The sequence below is a fragment of the Ranitomeya variabilis genome, chromosome 2, assembly GCF_051348905.1.
Source record: "Ranitomeya variabilis isolate aRanVar5 chromosome 2, aRanVar5.hap1, whole genome shotgun sequence".
Classification (NCBI taxonomy): domain Eukaryota; kingdom Metazoa; phylum Chordata; class Amphibia; order Anura; family Dendrobatidae; genus Ranitomeya; species Ranitomeya variabilis.
This window is the reverse complement of record NC_135233.1, coordinates 993163629-993183838: the sequence shown is the minus strand read 5'-3', so window position 1 is coordinate 993183838 and position 20210 is coordinate 993163629.

Below are 20210 nucleotides of genomic sequence, written 5' to 3'. Positions count from 1 at the left end.
AAGACTGCATAGGTGATATGTGTTAGACAGCCCGCCTTAAACTGACTGTCCTGCCGCGGTTTGGAGTATTGCTTGAAGCTGAATATTATTCTACTCCCTCGGCGTTCCAGCCACCGGTATTGCGCCTCAGTAGGGTGTTGCTCCGGTCTTACAGCACGACCCCTACTGGAATTCTCCTATCGCTTGATCTCGTTTCTCACTCAGCACAATCTATCTCGCTTCTAGTCCTTTCTTGGGCCCCGCCGCTTCCCGGAGCTGGCGCGGACCCGTTACGTTCTTTCCAATGCCAAGCCTCTGTCAGGATCCCACCCCTGACAGAGACCCTACTGTATCTTCCCCTCACAACACCCTCTGCCACAAGGTGTTGCCTGGTTCCAACCCAGTCAGCTTTCTCATCTAACTTCCTGCCTGACCCCCAGTTTACCCACTATGGTGGGGAGTGGCCTAATGAATAGCACCCTTAGCTCCCCCCGGAGGCCCTGCTATGAAATGTATTGGTGACTGTGATACCTGATCAGATGAGCTCCTTCAGTGCCATCGGACGCACCGTAGCTCCCCATAGTGGCGGAGCCACAGTACTGCAACGACCAGGACTCTGGGGCGCTGCACTCCCCCCTGGTTAAACACAGTACTCCGGGACTGGGAAGAAAAACAACAATACAAGTTAGCAAAAAGACATACAATTTTGTTGAGTGCAATAACAATAAGTATACTTGAACAGGCTTCCCTTTATGGGAGGTGAGGACACTTGAACGTTACAAACACAATTAAATATCATAGCAACATGCTATAATTAGCTTTTCTTACCCAACCGGGTATTCTACTAAGTGCAAACATTATTGACCAATAATTTAACTTTGCCTTTAAGGATATACACTCTTAATCCGCTAAAGACCTTCCTATAATCACATTATAAGGTATTTTAACTTTTTCATTCTCCTACTTTGGATCTGCAGGACCGCCTGTCCTATCGGCACCAGACCTACTGCCTCTCCTTTCTGTTACAGGACCGCCCCGTTCAGCCAGGGCCTACTGCCTTTTCAACTACTATACACAGTATAGAACATAACTTTTCTTTCAGTTTGAGAACACTGAGCCGGCTCTACTTGGCTCCCATAAGGACTCACTCACTAACCCCTACGGGTTCACTTTCTGTCCTTAGTAACACATGACTAACTTTCGATGGGGAACGCGGGGTTTACCTTCTATCCCCCCCTTTTCTTATCAACATTATCAACTATCTTCTTTTCACAACTTTAAACTTTCTCATTACTTCCCTTTACTTTTCTTCTTTCAGAAAACATTATCAGCATTCCTTTACAATTAACTAATGGCATACATATAACTTCTACATGTCAATATTATCATCATTTTCTTCCATCGACATTATTGCTACCGGTCTTAAAGCAATATCACCAATTACGTGCAACAAATGAACATCCCCTTTAAGAGAGGATCAAGTCTTTCTGAGGTAGTTCGTCTTCTCAGACTACCAGCCCATGCTCAGCAAAGGTTCCGGTACGGTATCTTCGCAAAGAGTCTTTGTTTAAGTAAAACCAGTAGGGAGCACCTTTAATAAGGTGCAAACTATATACAAAGGAGTTCGGATCATGCACAGTTCATGATTTCACCGTTTTTAAAACTTGTGCAAAACTTTTGGGAAAAACAAACAAACAATAGGGATCCCGGATCAGCAGAGGGATCCATAAAGAGTTAACCCTGGACGGGTTTAGCAACAGCCAACAAACAGGAAAACAGTAACTATATACATTTTCAGGTTTCCGAGGTTTATTCTTATTCAGGCGGCCTTGGCCCCTGGGCCCCGGCCACTGTGGCACGGATTCCAGCGGCAAGCCCCGCAGGGGCCACCAGGTCACTCGGTGTCTGGATTTGAAGACTAACCCGGCGGGCAAGTTTGGGAGCTACTACAAAGCGCACAGTGGAGACAGTAACGAGATCTGGCAAATTTGGATCAACCATAATTGGGGCCACAGGTGAGACTCTCTCAGGCTCACATCGCTGCACATTCCGGGCACGCCATCCTTGTGCGTTCTGGTGACGGGTGTACGTCACCTGATCCCCTTCCCGTAATGGTTCGCCATCCCGATCACAGCAGGGAGTTTCCACGTCGTAACTAGCAACAAAGACGCCAGTCAATAGACCCGATTCTTGTATAGAGCCCCATCCTTTCCTGGGGTGGAAGGCCGACACGATTCCCCGCCTTACCACGTCCTTCCCACCATGTACAAACTTCTTGCGTTGCGTCTCCCGTTGTTCAACTTCACCTCGCTGTTTCCAGTGCTGGAGCACACATTGATTATACTGGTCCCAGGTAAGTATCGCGATGGTGAGACCATCCACCGGAACCCCATCCTGCTCAACCCAGGGGGTGTCCCACCGGAACATCACTCCGTCCGGGCCCATCTCTATGGGCTCCCCCCACCTGGTTGGTAGCGGCGGCAACAACTTCCCGATCGCGCTGGGGCCGAGGACCACCCGCTCGATGGTGAATGAAGGATTACTGCTGCGGGGAGGATCAGTCGCGGGAGCGGGATCGAGCATGGGGGCAGGGGTATCTGTCGTACCTGGGCCTGATGTGGTTCCACTGGTGTCGAACCGGTCCGCTGACAAGAACGCTGGAGTCGGCTGCTGCTCGGACCGCGGCTCCTCCAATGCGGTCCCCGAACGCTGCTCCGCTCGCTGTGGTTCCTCCTCCGCTGACTCCGAGGTCGGGATTGGTGGACTCAGCTCTGCTATCTGTTCCAGGAGCTTCGGATCCCCCAGCTGCAGGGGACACAGGTCCGCCTCCGGTAAACGAGGGCAAACCGGGACTGCTCCTTCCCCGTTCCGGCACTCGCTGTTCTTCATCATGGTCTGCTGATCGGCGGCAATGCATGCATCGGACTCCGCCATTTCTCCGAGGTCGGGCTCCTTCTTCACCTCGTTCCCGCCATCGCAAGTCAGGGGGCGGTTCTCTGCTTTGAGGCAGGTCATCGCTTTGCAACAAGAGGCGCAGGGGGCGATCACCATTTCTGGCGCCACTTTGGTAGTCTCCTCCCATGGCACGCCCTCCTGCTTCTCTGGCGTAGCAATGGCGGCGGTTTTTGGCGGGAACTTTTGGCGGTAAATGGCGCAGCACAGTCTTTGCAATAAAGTACAGTCCAAGCACAACAAATCACAGTTCCAAGGCACACATGACCTGATTCTTCAGGCTTAAGTAGATCCTGTTCGTGACGCCAAGATTTGGAGCGCCCCCACACCGCCGCAGGGCCGAGGGGTGCCCGGAGCCAGGCCTCTAGGTCTCAGTTCTGGGGTTGTCACGGTGGCTAGACCCGGTCCGTGGCCCTGTCCGTCAGTGGGGGACGTCCGGTGCAATAAGTGGTGTTGTAACGGTGCAGTTGTGGGTGCAGGTCGCGGTAAATAACGAGGACACCAGGTTGCAGTCTCTTTACCTCTTTACTGGAGATCTCTGAGTCCTCAGTCCAGAATACGGTTCACCAGGCTGCGCAAGTCCGGCCGGTCCAATGGCACCTCCAGAGTACACTTCACAGGTGGAAATCGGTGCCTTCCTTCTTAGCGCTATGTGTTGTAGTCCTTCCCTGCTGTGCTTACGGAAAGTACCCCACAACTGTTGTGTCTGTTTCTGATGTTCCCTCACAACTCGAATTAGATGATGTTCTGCTAATCCTCCGTCCTTCCCCGATGTTCTGGTTGGGACGGCACCCGTTTGTCGGGTAGGCCTGGAGTTCTTCCGGGACCCTAGAGACGCCCCTCTCCCGCAATTGCCTCCCAAGACTGCATAGGTGATATGTGTTAGACAGCCCGCCTTAAACTGACTGTCCTGCCGCGGTTTGGAGTATTGCTTGAAGCTGAATATTATTCTACTCCCTCGGCGTTCCGGCCACCGGTATTGCGCCTCAGTAGGGTGTTGCTCCGGTCTTACAGCACGACCCCTACTGGAATTCTCCTATCGCTTGATCTCGTTTCTCACTCAGCACAATCTATCTTGCTTCTAGTCCTTTCTTGGGCCCCGCCGCTTCCCGGAGCTGGCGCGGACCCGTTACGTTCTTTCCAATGCCAAGCCTCTGTCAGGATCCCACCCCTGACAGAGACCCTACTGTATCTTCCCCTCACAACACCCTCTGCCACAAGGTGTTGCCTGGTTCCAACCCAGTCAGCTTTCTCATCTAACTTCCTGCCTGACCCCCAGTTTACCCACTATGGTGGGGAGTGGCCTAATGAATAGCACCCTTAGCTCCCCCCGGAGGCCCTGCTGTGAAATGTATTGGTGACTGTGATACCTGATCAGATGAGCTCCTTCAGTGCCATCGGACGCACCGTAGCTCCCCATAGTGGCGGAGCCACAGTACTGCAACGACCAGGACTCTGGGGCGCTGCATATATATATATATATATATATATATATATATATATATATATACACACCATAGACTCTTTCAGAAAAAAATACTTAGCTTATTACAGTATCAGCAAAGTGGGTTAGGAAATTGAACTGCGGTATACAATTCATCAGTAACAAAATGTGCAACAAATCTGTATATACTGTAATTCATGCAGGTATTATAATTAGTCACAGATTTTTTTCCCACTCAAATTTATGTCCCATTTGGACAAACACAAAGGATTTTGGAGAAACCTATGTCATTTAAACCTCAAACATTTCTATGGGTTACTGTAATGTGTCTGGATAAAGAGTAAACTTCCAGAACACTATTCTGCAGGACCTGCTCTGAACTGACAGTGAACAAGCGTGAGTAAGAGAATTCAAACAGTTTATGCTACAAAATGGCATAAAAAAGTTAGAAATTATGGTGCACCTGGCAATTTTGTAATAATTTGTGACTTTTTGCTTACTGATTTAAACCTAGATTGAATTTCCTGGTGCACAGACAGTGATGCGCCTAGATAATTATTGAGCATGCACCTTATAATAAATTTTGTGCATCTCATGTCAGCATAATTCTGTATGATTGGCCAATCATATGGCCCCAGAACATTGTAGATGTAAGTTTGTCGAACCTGCCAATTTTGGCGAGACTGGTCAACCTTGTGATGCACATGAGGGCTTCCTGGTTCTCCACCAACAAATAATGTTGTGGGAGAGGTAAGGATTAGGCAGTTCAAATTTCGGGAGTCAGGAGAGATAGTTGTCTGATGAATAAATGCCGAATACGCCCACAAAATAGGATTTGGGTGTATGCAGACTGCGTCTGCGTGTCCACCTCCAGTAGGCGCATACACCCAAAAATGATGCACATCAGAGCCCATGTTGACTCTTTCGGCACCATTATAGTCATTAGCCCAATCGACGCATACCCCCGAAATCCATTTTGCAGTGGGTTTGGACATTATCCCCGAATGGACCACTGAACGTAGGACAAAGCACAGTGTGAAAGGGCCCTTACTGAACCCACATTGCACTTGTTAATATAAATGGACTATATTATATGGAAACATTATATACATTTAATATCTTTATGTTGATAAGATAAAGTTTTTGCAGAGTACCTTAAAAATATGCAGATTATATCTAAATGGAAACTATGATGCATAAGTGCATTGCCTAAGGAGTAACCACACTAACAGTCAGTTCTATTAAAGGGTTATTCCCAAAATAACAAGGGGAATAACTTGCCAACAGCTAAAGGATAAGTGCCTTCACTCTTTAGAAGAGGGTGCGGAAGAGACCCATTCTCATTATCACATGGGGTCCTAGCAGCTACCCCCAGTAACTTAGTAAGTTATCACCTATTATATAGATAAGGGATAACTTGTTATTTTGGGAACAACTCATTAAAATACATTGAGCAATGAATGGAACCGTCAGATTACCTGATTTGATTTTGCAAAAGATTTGCAGCAAGTTCTTAATGTACCGTACTTTCTATACTTAAGACACCTAATATTTTGTAGAAATAGAAAAGAATTTGGGGGACTAACATTTCCAATTTATTGTTGTGTCACGTGAATGAGGGTCAATTGTTTGCCATAGCAGATCTTTTATTCCGTGAATGTATTAATGAACAGAATGTAACATTTCAACATAACAAGCAATTGGATGTTTTAACTTTTTCTACTAAATGTGATTTTAATTAAATGCTTCTAAAATGGATGATAATCTGTGCTCATTGTATGACCTGAAACCAATAAAAGTGTTTACATTTTTTTTAATGACTGATTTCAATGACAGAATAAATGCACAGGAAAATCTTTTTTTTACACAAATGGAGTGTATCCAATTAATGAATTAATATTTGACTACAATTTATTACTAAAAGTTGAGAGGACATAGTAGAGGCGCTCACTCCTACAGTGGATTGCGAAAGTATTTACTCCCCTTGGCTTTTTACCTACTTTGTTACATTAGAACTAGAGATGAGCAAATATTTCAATGTTCCAGTCAGATTATGATTGCCGAATTTGCAATATTCACGGATTAATTCATCGAATATTCACCAAACATAACCGAACGCCATTCAGGTCAATGGGAGGCAAAAACAAACACATGCACGAAACCTTATAACGGCCCCAAATCCTGCCAAAACACATCAAATGAAGGGCAGACACCAGGAAAGTGGCCTCAATTCACCCACAATGCAAATTGCAGCTTGGAACTGCAGCAATCAGCCAGGCATGAGGTATCGTAGTCTGGGACAGCATTTACAGCTTTCAATTGAATGTCACAGTGAGACGAGGTGGGTGAGGGATCAGTGTAGGGCCCCTTTGCTGGGAACTCTGATACCAAATGCAACACCTCTACCTGTTTTCATACTCAGCCACAGTCAGGTGGCACAAGTATCATATAAATTTCATAGACTACTATTGTCAAAAAAATCTAAGGATAGTATCACAGGTAGTTGACTCCAAGGAAATGTTCCATATCCCTCTGAAAGCCTGGAACCAGGTGGCCTACCAAATCCCTACTGGGACGAGCGTCAGCAGGCGAAAACTGCAACCCAAGAAGGTACAAAGAGTTGGCACCAGGTGCTACTCCATGACTGACCTACAAAAGGAGGCAGCTGACCACCTACAGCGGGTAAGCTGCTACAACCCAAAGGAGGAATTAAAAATGCAAGCAGGCACTGTAGGCACTCTGGAACCACAGGTACAGATGGGACCGGATGAGGAACAGAAAAGCACAAGCAGTTGTGGGCTGGACCGGGTGTTAGACAGATGGGAATTGGCAGGTGCGATCTAGACTGGCTGATGGACAGAAGAGCACAGACAGGTTTGAGCAGACGGGCACAGACAGGTTAAAGCAAATGGTGGAGAAGCCTTAAATAGAAGGTGTCACCCAGCTATAGATTGGGAATACCTTAGGTTGATGTGAGCGGTCCTTTTAAGAGGGACAGAGCGCAAGCGTGCACCCTCTAAGTATAGTTCCCGGGCCTACAACTGAACCTTGGTGGACATAGACACACAGGGGGAGAGATGAGGAGGTGGGTATGTGAGAGGGAGACACTGAATGTCCTGTCTGTTAAGTATGAAGAGATCCAACAAAGGGCCAAGTCTGTAATGTCAACAGATCAGAAAGTGTCAAAGACAGATGCCAGGTCCAGGGGAAGGAGGAGGACAAACTCGTGTCACTTTCATTTGGTGGTTAGTAGATCGTTGGTGACTTTAGTCAGGGCAGTTTCAGTAGAATTGTGCAGTGTTAAGTCAGATTGTAAGCTGTTAAAGAGGGAGCAAAAGGAGAGGAGGGAGGACAGTTCAAAATGGACGTGTTGTTCCAGTAGTTTGGAGGCATAGGGGAGAAATGATATGGTGGGGGGTGATAGGTAGACACAGAGGATGGGTCAAGGGTGGGCTTCTTGAGGTTGGGTGTGATCAAGGTATGTTTCAATCAGGATGGAAGACACCACTTGATAGTGACAGGCTGAAGAGGTGGGTTAGTCTTGTCATGAAGACTGTGGTAAAGTTTGGAATAAGGTGGGACATTATTGTGTCAAGTTTACAGGTGGTGAAGCAAAGTACTTAGCTGAGATGAGAAGAGAGGGAGGGGGTACTAGTGGACCCAGGAAAGAATTGAAAGCACTGACTAGTTGTTTACGGTTGTGAGACAGGTATGATATGAGGGATGAGAAGTCGGTTTGTTTTGCTTCAGTCAGAATTTGTGCAGCATTTTTACAACTTCTGTTATTGGACGGGCAACTCCGCTCCCTTTCTTTGGCAGTTGTACAACGGTATGCTTTGTAGATGAGGGCCAGAAAGAACATGTGCTCCAGTAGATGGCAAGCACTGCATCAAGTGGCCTCTGCTCTTCTTCTTCCACCTTAACATCACACACAGTACAGTCCTCAGTGGTGGCACCCCATTTATCCTTTTTTCCCCCACATCACAACTCTCCAACCATCTGTGGTTCCCAACTGACTGTTGGGAACCACAGATGGCTGAGTCTGCAGATCTATTTACACATTGCATGCCATGGGCATAGGAACTGTACTCAAAAGATTCATAGAGTCAAGAGGAGGAAATCATCTGCACTGATGGTCAAATTTTTTCTCACTTTGATCCATGGTCGGACAAAGTTTTGTCGAAGCACAAACCAAACCCAATGACGTTAACCTGATTGGGTGAAGGTGATCCATTTGTGTCGAGACTCCGATATTTGAGGTGCCCGCGGACTGCACTGTGCTGTCAAGGCAGGAAGAGGAGGGTGACTCTCAGGGCGAGGAGTGGGAGAACAGAGAGGATGACAATGAGGTAGTAGATCACGCTTGGTGTAAACCCAGAGGCATGCAGCTGAGCAGCTCAGCAGAGGAGGAAGATGAGGAAGTTATGTAGACACAGAGTTATGCAACCACAACAACCAATGAATCCTGAGGCCCAACTCTGGCAGTGGACAGCAGCATTCATGGTTCTGCAGTTGGCTATCTTGGGTCTTTTTTCAGACCTGCAAAAATCTAAAAAATCATGTTATCTGTCAACTTTTTTTAAAAACAACCTAGTAGAGTGAAAAAATGAAATAATTTCAGAACTACATGCATGAGCTGGAACATGCTCAATCAACATGCGTTAATCTGGGAATGTTACTGTGCTAAAATGCAGACTAGCGGGTCTCACCAATCACCATCCACCCCATCACCTGCATCTTCTGATTCTTCCTCCTCCCTCACAGTGGCAAGTGTTGTAACACAGGTCTCTGGCTGGATAACCTCCACTTGTTTACCTCCTACAGTTGGGGTGATTAAGAGCCTGTCAGCTGATACAGAGTTGGACATGCCTACTATTTTTGACTGATCTTACATACCAAGAACACCCCATCTTTCTCAACCGACCATAACATTTCCGCTTGCACCTCTCTCACAGTCCAGCAGCTTGTCGTGTTCACCCTACCCCACCTTGTGTCAGCACAGTAGCAAACCCTCGTTTGTGCAGTTGTGCCTATGCAAAAGATTCTTTACTTCTACTCATGGCAAAGTTAACAGCTTGAATTTCACAATCTTCAATCTACTAATAATAATAACCTCTATTTATATATCACAAACACATTTATGAGACAGTTCATATAAAACAGTCAAAAGTTAATACGTTTAAGATAATCAAACAATTAATGCAAAAATAACGACGACCCTGATCTTCAGAGCTAATAATCTACAACGAGGTGAGGGTGACACCAATTACAGGTGTTTATTTACAATGATGGTACAACCATCTTGAGAAAATGGGGAGTAGATAAAGGCGGCGTGAGCCTTTTGGGTATGGTTGAGTTTGATGGCAAATTATGTTCAGAAAAGTAGAGAATAAGCTATCGCATTTTTAGGATTATAAGATGCACTTTTTTCCCAAAAAATTTTGGAGGAAAATGGGTGTGTGTCTTATAATACAGATATACCTTACCAGTACTGTTGCTGCAGGTCGCAGGCTGGGATGAGGGGGTGTCCAGCAATGCTGTGGGTGTCTCTGGTGCTGCAGGGGCTCTGTTGACATTTTGTCAAAGGCCAGAGCCCCCGCAGTTCCATGATTTCCTTAGCGGTGAACTCCTTGAAAATGGCCGACGGGGGAGCGTCACATGCGCAGATGGAGATCTCGGCAACAAGATCTCGGGAGCTGAGAACTCAGCACTGAGATCTCATCTCCAGAGATCTTGGTGCCGAGATATCCATCTGCGCATGCGCTGCCCCCTGGCGGCCATTTTCCCCGCGTCCACCGCATAGGAAACCAAACACAAAATGTCAGCAGAGCCCTCGCAGCACCAGAGACACCCACAGCAGCACTGCACACCCCCACAGCATTGCCGGATACCCCATGCAGCGCCAGACACCCCCGCAGCACCGGACACCCGCAGCAGCAGCGGACACCAGCAACGGCACGCCGCACATCGGAACACCTCCTCATCCCACCCTGCGGCCTGCAGCATCACCCCACTCCTCCAGCAGTGACCCTGGGACCCCGCTTCACTGCAGCCACCCCCCCACCCCGGTGAGCCATAAGACGCATGGATTATAAGCGTCACCATTTTATTTAAAAAAAAATCCTGTTTTTCTCCTTAAAACTTGGAGTGGGTCTTATAATCCGGAGCGTTTTATAATCCAAAAAATGCAGTATATAAATCTATACAGTACAGACCAAAAGTTTGGACACACCTTCTCATTTAAAGATTTTTCTGTATTTTCATGACTATGAAAATTATACATTCACACTGAAGGCATCAAAACTATGAATTAATACATGTGGAATTATATACTTAACAAAAAAGTGTGAACCGACTGGAGATCCCTGGCGTCCCTCTGCCTTGATGCAAGTTTCACAATGCTTCTTCGGGAGTCGTCTCCACGCGGCCAACATTAGGTAATGTGCCATTCACACTTAATTCTTTTGAGGTATCACCAAACCCATGTTGATCCGACATTTGTGTTAGGGGTTTATTTCCCATAGATTGTTTTCCCAGCAAGGACAAGTATGCTAATGCAGCCAATATTTAGTTAAAACAAATGGGGCATGATTGGGAATTTCTCCTTATGTTATGCTTTAGTGCTATTTTTGTGAATAGGCCTCTGAAATGAATTATCATTGCACTTTTTCATATGTGTTCATTCTATATATGGCTACTGGATTGGAACATCCCATGTCATTTAAGTCCCTCTTTATTTGGATCTAGCACTTTTTTCTTACTGTATGTCTTTTAACTATTTTGTTAATAATAAAAAATTAATTTTATACCAAGTACCACTTTATTTGGGATCATTTAATGCTGGTTGCCAAAACAGTGAAGTATTTTACATATGCTGTTACGGACAAATCTGTATAGGTTATTTAAATCTTCTTTATTTTAAAAAACAGAACTGAGTCAAACCTTACGGAGAGGGAGATAGCATCAGACTCTGAGGTCAATATACTGTAGATCCAGTGGGGGAAGGTAAAGAAGTGGCTGGCCTATCTTCTGCACCTTCAAGCTGCACCCAACCACCACCATCACCAGCGGCATCTGCAATACAAGAGGCAAATCCAGAGGACCAGGGCAACAGTAGCAGCCCAACCTTGGCTCTGGATACATCACCCCAGGCTCCTGTCATCACACACCATGGCCGGCGCAGGAGAAAGCAAACAACCACAGGCATCAGGAGGCAAGTCGACAGTGGGGTGTTGGACTATTTGTCCAGGCCCAATATTATGACCATACTGCACCTGCCCAATATGGCCACTTGATCAGACCCACTGTTGGAGGCTGGTCCCAAAATGGGTATGGTCGACATGGCCATATTGGGGGTTTTAGACACAATTGGGCATGCATCTATCCAGGAGTATCCATTTCAGTACCCAACTGGCCACTACTATCCTCCACCACAGTATCATTCCATGGTACTACATCATGGCTCAGCATATGGCAATCCACCGGGTGAAATTGAGGTTGCACAACAACCAATGCAACCCCCACAAGGTGCCCTCCTGCCATCACAACCCCCAACCTACAAGAACCTATATGGTTCATTGGGGATGGCCCTTTATTTTATGTTGTTTGTATTTTTTACTTTATTATAGGCCCAGTTTCATAGGCCAAATATGCCATATAATGGAAATATGGTTGATTGTTTAAAAATAACATGTTTTGAGTAAAAAGCGTAAACAATACGAGTGTTTTGTGGTGTTCTGACGAGATAGATGATATGTTTATTTTCAGAGTCTACACATTGTTATGCCAACACAAAACACACTTCAAACAGAGATCATGGGGAGGATACCTTTATCATCCCCACCGCTCACACTAATATGCAATGAACCGGGGTTGTTTGTTTGCCCAGTTCTTTTCTGAAGAGGATTTATCTGTATCCCACTTCCCAGTTCCGGTTTAGAACCTGCAGCTCTTTGGCGCCCCCTTACCCTCAGGTCAGACAGGGTACTGCACCTAGGATAATTAGTCACCAGAAAGACTGCCTTACTTTGTACTGGCTAATGGGCACACTGCAGCGAGAGCGATATAACTACTCCCACTCAGGCAGGAGCAATAATTATGAACGCCGTCTGTCGATACAAAGTCTCCCAAACGCACAGGACAAATCCGCTGCCACCAGCTCTGATTTCTTAATTATTAACGGGTCCGGAGCCAACCCAAATTAGTAGCGTAATTCCTTCAGAGGACGTCACAGTGCGCTATAGAGCAAGGAGAAACGAAGCAAGTAATTTTATATATTTTACTCCAAAAGATAGGCAGTGTTTACAAAAGTATGAAAATATATTATAAAAGTAGACAAGTATCGTATGTACAGTACAATGACAAATAAAATGGGATTAAAGTTGAAAAACACTTACAGTTCGTTATGTTATTTCATATCATGGCAGACCATGTGCTGTGGGGGATGGGCATACATCCATATGCATTACAGATCTGTCTCGCAGCTGGACCCAGGATAAAAGAACCATGAAGACTCATGGCTCACTCACTTATCTCTGTGCCCAGAACCAAGGCACTCCCCCTGTTGTGACCTCACTCAGAGGCTGAATACTCCCCTTACTTAGTTATGACACGCCATTTCTATACATAACTCGCTGTAGGACACTAGTAAAAGAACCACACCATGATCATGATGCTCATTACATCATGGGAGTTCATTTAAGTATAAACACGGCGTAGATATGTGACCCGCTTACGGAGAAACCCATTCCTTGCATCTCGTTGGGTTTAGATCCTAGCGATTTCAGTGAGTTATAGATTTTCTCAGTGACTGAGATATATTCTAGCAGGCATCTTCTAACGTCTAATATATGGAGTCTTTCTTCCTTAGGGTTAGAAGGATTAGGGAGAAATAATGGTAGAACTGTCTCCTGTGACCTGTGGAAATGGGATGCTACTTTTGGCAAGTAGGCTGGGTCCAGCTTGAGGACTACTCTATCCAGTAAGAACTCTGTACAAGGGGAAAGTCTAGAAAGTGCCTGGATGTCTACTACTCTACGAGTAGATGTTATTGCTACCAGGAAAGCTGTTGTAAGGGACTTCTTAATTGAGGCTGAATGTAAGGGTTCAAACAGTTCCTTTGTCAAGGTTGAAAGGACTAGGTTAAGATCCCATGGTATGGTTTTATTTTTGTGTATGGGTCTAGCTTTACCAGCTGCCTTAATAAACCTAAAAACTCAATAGTTATTGGCAATGTTACAAGAGAACAGGGCACCCAGGGCTGAGACCTGTACTTTTAGTGTACTTGTGGAAAGATTCAACTCCAAACCCTTCTGCAGAAATTCTAAGATCTGACGTATCGGCACCCCTTCTTCAACATTAAAATCTGAAGAGGCCAGGAACTTCTTCCAAGTTCTAGAGTAGATTTTTGTTGTCATTTGGTTTCTACTCTTCAGAAGGGTATCTACTAAATTTGGGGAGAAGCCTCTGTCTTTTAGCAATGACCTTTCAAACTCCATGCCGTTAAATGGAGTCCTTTCACTTGTGGATGGCTGATCAGTCCCTGGTAGAGCAAGTCCGGAATGTCTGGAAGCACCCAGGGGTCACCTACCGACATAGTCCTGAGCCATGTGAACCAGGCCCTCCTGGGCCAGAACGGGGCAATTAGTATGACTCTTGCCCGATCCTCCCTGATTTTCCTCACCACAAGAGGCAACAGGGTTAATGGTGGGAACGCGTTAGCCAAAGAAAAATCCCATCTTATCAAGAAGGCGTTCACTACCAGAGGATTCTCCCTGGGATTTAGGGAATATAATTTTCTCACTTTTCTGTTGTCTCTGGTGGCAAAGAGGTCCTCCTTTGGTTGACCCCATTTGTGGAAAATGTGATCGAAGATGTCTCTGTTCAGAGACCATTCTCCTTGTCTTAGGGTATTGTGGCTCAGAAAGTCTGCCTTTATGTTTTCCTTCCCTCTGATATGAAGTGCAGTTAAAGATTGAAAAGGTTCTTCTGCTGTTTGGAATAGGCGATCAGCCACTTGCTTCAGAGTCTCGGAATGCGTTCCACCTTGGTGATTTACATAAGCCACTGCCATTTGGTTGTCCGAGAGGATCTTGACATGGTGACCCTGTAGATATATGAGATTTTTAACTGAAAGTTCAATTGCCATAAACTCCCACTGATTGGATGAAGCTGTTGCCTGGGAGTCCCATTGCCCCTGAACCACAATGTCACCCATATGGGCCCCCCACCCTGAGGGACTAGCGTCTGTGGTTATTACACGAGTCACGTCTGTCACCTAGGGAACACATGCAGATAAGTTGTCTTTATTTAGCCACCATCTAAGAGACGCAAGGGTTAATGGACTAAATATTATCTGACCCAGCAAGGACCCTTCCAAGGCTCTATCATTAACCAGCACCTCTGATTGTAAAGGTCTAGTGTGAAATTGAGCCAATCGGACAGCTGGGATACAAGAAGCCAGGGATCCTAACAGGGACATAGCCTGCCTAAGGGTCATGGAGGGTCTATCGATCGCCTTTAACACCTGTTGTTGAATATGTAATAACTTATCTGATATGTGGGAGAGGTGCTGCCCTTTTTGTATCTGTAAGTTTCCTGTTCCTGAAGGGAGAATCCCCTCTCTCGTGGTGCTGTCATGGGAGTCCAAATAAAAATATAGGCCACATATTTGGCAGTGTGGTATTTCCGTGACAGGCATCATATATCTGCGTGCTCCAAGTTTGGGCATTGTAGGCCGGTTTCCCACTGTTTTTGCAGTCTGTTACTCTACTTACGTATATACAGCACTATTTTGCACTTAAAAAAATTCTACAAAACTCCCCAACAAAATTTAATACAGTCTGTTATGTCAGGCTGAGACCTGGTGTTTGTGTTTGAAAAATCGTAGCTTTGAAGTCATACTGATCAGATATAATTTAGCTCCAAATAAATACATTTGTGTTGAGCTTCCTAAATAGTGCAGTAGTCCATTTAAAATGGGCAAGGCAAGGGGCGGGGAAGTGGACGTGATGCTGTTGGTGCATGCAGAGGACGAGGCCGTGGCCAAGATGAAAGTGGGCTAAAATAAAGACCCACATCTTCTCGCTCGACCTTCCTGTCATAGTTTCTAGGGGACCGCAGCACACCACTTTTGAAGCCAGAGCAGTGTGAAACGGTTGTTTGTTGGATAGCGGATAATGCTTCCAGTCACTTAGCCACCACTACTAGCATGTCTTCCACACGGTCAAGTCTGAGTTGCCGTGAGTGTGGCCCGGATATTCCTCACTCTGATCCTCCTTCCTCCCACCATGCCAAGTGCCATGAGCCAACTGATCAAACACTTGGACACTCTGAAGAGCTGTTCAGTTTTCCATTTCAAGATTCCGGATTCTCGGCCGGTCAACTTGAAGTGGGCCAGATGAGATCGCATGTAGCAATGCCCAAAGCTTTGACCAGCCATGGTCACATGAAGGCGATGGTGGGAAAGTGTTACAATAGGTGGACGATGATGAGACACAATTGCCAGAAAGTCAGGAGGAGCAGGGTGTGGATGTGGAAGACAAGGTGGTGGATGACATAGTGACTGACCCAACCTGGCAAGAGGACATGCAGAGCGAGGTCAGCAGCACACATGGGGAAGGAGGCATATCCCCACAAAAGGCAGGAAGAAGTAGTGTGGTGGCCACAGACAGAAGGCATGCATCCATTCCCCGTAACACCAACATGAGGGAAGTTGCCATTCCAACTGTTAGATTTTCCCGAGTACGGTTATTTTTTAAAGACACGGCCGATAACCCCAAACAGGCCATTTGCAGCACATGCCATGCCCGCATCAGCAGGGGTAGCAAAAAAACCAGCCTTGACCACCACCAGCATGATCAGGCACATGGCAGCAGGTGCACCACTTCTTTCACTGTTTTGCTTAGAAGGCGAAGCCAATCCCCAGTACACTGTGCATGTGAAGATGCCTCTAGCCCTGCACCTGTTGTTGCCCACAGTCAAGCAGCACCATCAGCAAGCCCGTCCACCTCCTTGTCCCAGCACAGCCTTCAGTTATCTAAACCCCAGTCTTTGGAATGCAAGCGGAAATACACAGCCGATGCCCCACAGGCCACAGTCCTAAATTCTAACATTTCTCTTCTGCTTGCACTAGAAATGTTGCATTTTAGGCTCATTGAGATGGAAGCTTTCCGCAACCTGATGGCGGCCGTCCTAAGGTACTCGGTCCCCAGTCGCCACTATTTCTCCCGGCGGGCCATACCGACATTACACCAGCATGTGTCCCACAACATTACTCGTGCCCTCAACAATGCTGTTACAGGGAAAATCCACCTAACCACGGACACGTGGACCAGTGCTTGTGGGCAGGGAAGGTACATCTCACTGATGGCACACTGGGTTAACATAGTGGAAGCCGGGACCCAGTCGGACCTTGGGATGGAACACATCCTCCCCACGCCGAGGATTGCTGACCCTATGTCAATCAGGGTTGCCCCCACAGTCTATAGCTCCTGCACCTCCTCCTCTCATTCTCCATCTCTGAAATCAACACATCAGTCAGAAGCTGGAAGCACTGTAGCACTGCCTCAGCCAAGCAGCAACAGGCTGTGCTGAAGCTAATCTGCATAGGTGACAAACCGCACAATGCAGAAGAGTTGTGGACAGCACTGAAAGAGCAGTCAGATATTTGGATGACACCGCTGAACCTACAGCCAGGCATGGCCGTGTGTCACAATGGTCAGAACCTGGTGGTGGCTCTGAGGCAAGGTGAGCTCACACACGTACCTTGCTTGGCCCTTGTGCATAACCTCGTGGTTCAACGTTTTCTGAAAAGATACCTGGAGCTGCCGGATCTGCTAGTGAAAGTATGCCATCTGTCTGCCCATTTTAGAAAGTCAGCTACAGCTTCAGCCGCCCTTGCCATGCTTCAGCAGCATTTGCAGCATCCAGCTCACCGACTGGTGTGTGATGTCCCCACGGGCTAGAACTCGCCATAATTAGCGTCACCATCCCGCTTCTCAGCATTCTGAAAACCTCTCTACTCACAATTAAAGAGGATGCATTGCAGGCAGAGAATGAGGACATGGAGCAAGGAACCATACAGGGGGATTACACTCAGCCCAGCCTCATCTCTTCTCAACGTGGATTGGTAGTCAATGAGGAGGAAGAACAAGAGCTACTTTCATGTGCTATAGACGGTACTACAAACACAGCTGTCATACCATCTGTTCAGCAGGGATGGCCTGAGGACAGGGAGTAGGAGGATGAGGACAGCGTGGTCAGTCGTCCTGTTGGTGAGGACAAGGAAGTCTTGCCTGTTAGCAGTCTGGCACGCATGGCTGACTTTATGTTGCGCTAAATTTCACGTGACCCTTGCATTATACAAATTTTGGGTGACACTTATTACTGGTTGGTGACACTTCTAGACCCATGCTACAAGAACTTTCAATCTCTTCTGCCAGAGGCAGAGAGGTGTACTAAAATGTTGCAGTACCAGAGGGCCCTTGTAGCAGAATTACTTAGAAAGTTCCCATGTGAGAACGCTGGCAGCAGACATCAGAGTTTGTTGTACAACCAAGGAGTCCAAGCGAGAGAGACCGAAGTACAATCCAACTCAGGCAGGGGAACAATGGCAAAATTCTGGGAGTTTTCTCAGACCCTCCCATCGTCCCTCGACAGAGGCAAGGCGTGCTGTCACAAGAAGTGCAATGTTTGGGAAGATGCTGAGGGAGTACCTTGCAGATCATACAAACGTCCTCCGGGATTCCTCTGTCCCTTTTAATTATTGGGTATCCAAGCTGGACACGTGGCATGAACTGGCTCTCTACGCCTTGGAGGTCCTGGCCTTCCCTGCTGCTAGCGTTCTGTCAGAGCAGGTTTTTAGTGCCGCTGGTGGAATTATAACACATAAGGGCATCCGCCTGTCAACTGAAAATGCTGACAGGCTGACTCTTATAAAAATGAACAAGGGCTGGATTGGGAAAGACTTCTGTACACCACCAAGTGAAAACAGCGAAACATAACCTCAAATACATTCTCTGTTTTGGGGAGCTGTATTCTCATGCACCTCTTCACAACCGCACATGGGCATACGTTTCCAGATTTGGTCTGCTTGTTGCTATCCTCCTCCTTATCCTCATCCCCATCATCCACAACCAGTAGAGCACCAGAGTGAACAGATTCTGTGATGCCAAAGTCACAACTGTATTTTTGCAAGGGTGTAACTATTATGCCCGTAACTAATTGGAAACCCAAAGAAATGTTACTCACACAGGGGGAAATGTCATAAAAAAGAGATGTACGTCTATTATTCCCATTTATTCTTATATTTTCCTTTTTTCCCAATCTCTGGACAGTCCTGTTATGAGGTAGTGCATACCTCTACAATAGAAAATTATTCAAAGACTTTTATATTATATTTTTATTCATAGTCCTGTCTCTGAGCAGTTGCTAGGGACAAACATATCTCGTTGGACACATTCAGGCTTGGCTTCAAATCTATGATCCTGTGTTTGCCACTCCCTTTTGTAATTTACTTTCATCGGTGGATTCACATTTTTTATTTGTTTTATTTAATTATGACTTAGCTTTATGTCTCCTGATTCTCCACCACTAGATCACCAGGCTTATCGGCTTCTGTGCTGCTACAGTCAGTCAATTTTTTGGCAAGGGTGTCTAGGATGCCCATAGTATGTTTTTAATAAATGTATCTAGGGGTGAACCTAGCCACACTGCTGCCTGAGGTGAACGTCAAAACGGCGCCCCACCAAACACATATACAGTACAGCCCCCCCTATAGGGCTCCCATCTCATATACAGTCCCCTTCATACATTACATGAGTGATAACTATTGTACATTCTACAATAGGTCATAAATCAGACAGTATAGTCCTATATACAGTATTCTGGGCACTACAGTGCTCCATACAGAATAATGAGCCCCATATATTGCTCCACACAGTATAATGGCCACACATGATGCTCCATACTGTATAATGGCCACACATGATGCTCCATACTTTATAATGACCACACATGATGCTCCATACTGTATAATGGCCCCACATGATGCTCCATACTGTATAATGGCCCCACATGATGCTCCATACTGTATAATGGCCACACATGATGCTCCATACTGTATAATGGCCACACACAGTGCTCAATACTGTATAATGGCCCCACATGATGCTCCATACTGTATAACGGCCACACATGATGCTGCATACTGTATAATGGCCCCACAAGATGCTCCACACTGTATAATGGCCCCACATGATGCTCCATACCGTATAATGGCCCCACATGATGCTCCATACTGTATAATGGCCCCACATGATGCTCCATACTGTGTAATGGCCACACATGATGCGCCATACTGTATAATGGCCACACATGATGCTCCATACTGTATAATGGCCACACATGATGCGCCATACTGTATAATGGCCACACATGATGCTCCATACTGTATATTGGCCACACATAGTGCTCCATACTGTATATTGCCCGTTCATGATGCTCCATACTGTATAATGGCCACACATGATGCTCCATACTTTATATTGGCCACACATAGTGCTCCATACTGTATAATGGCCACACATGATGCTCCATACTGTATAATGGCCACACATGATGCTCCATACTGTATAATGGCCCCACATGATGCTCCATACTGTATAATGGCCACACATGATGCTCCATACTGTATAATGGCCACACACAGTGCTCAATACTGTATAATCGCTGCACATGATACTGCGTATAATGGCCACATATAGTTACTCCTACACACGCAGCTGCGCTCCGTACACCTTGCACACACAGCTCCGCTCCGTACACATGCGGTTCC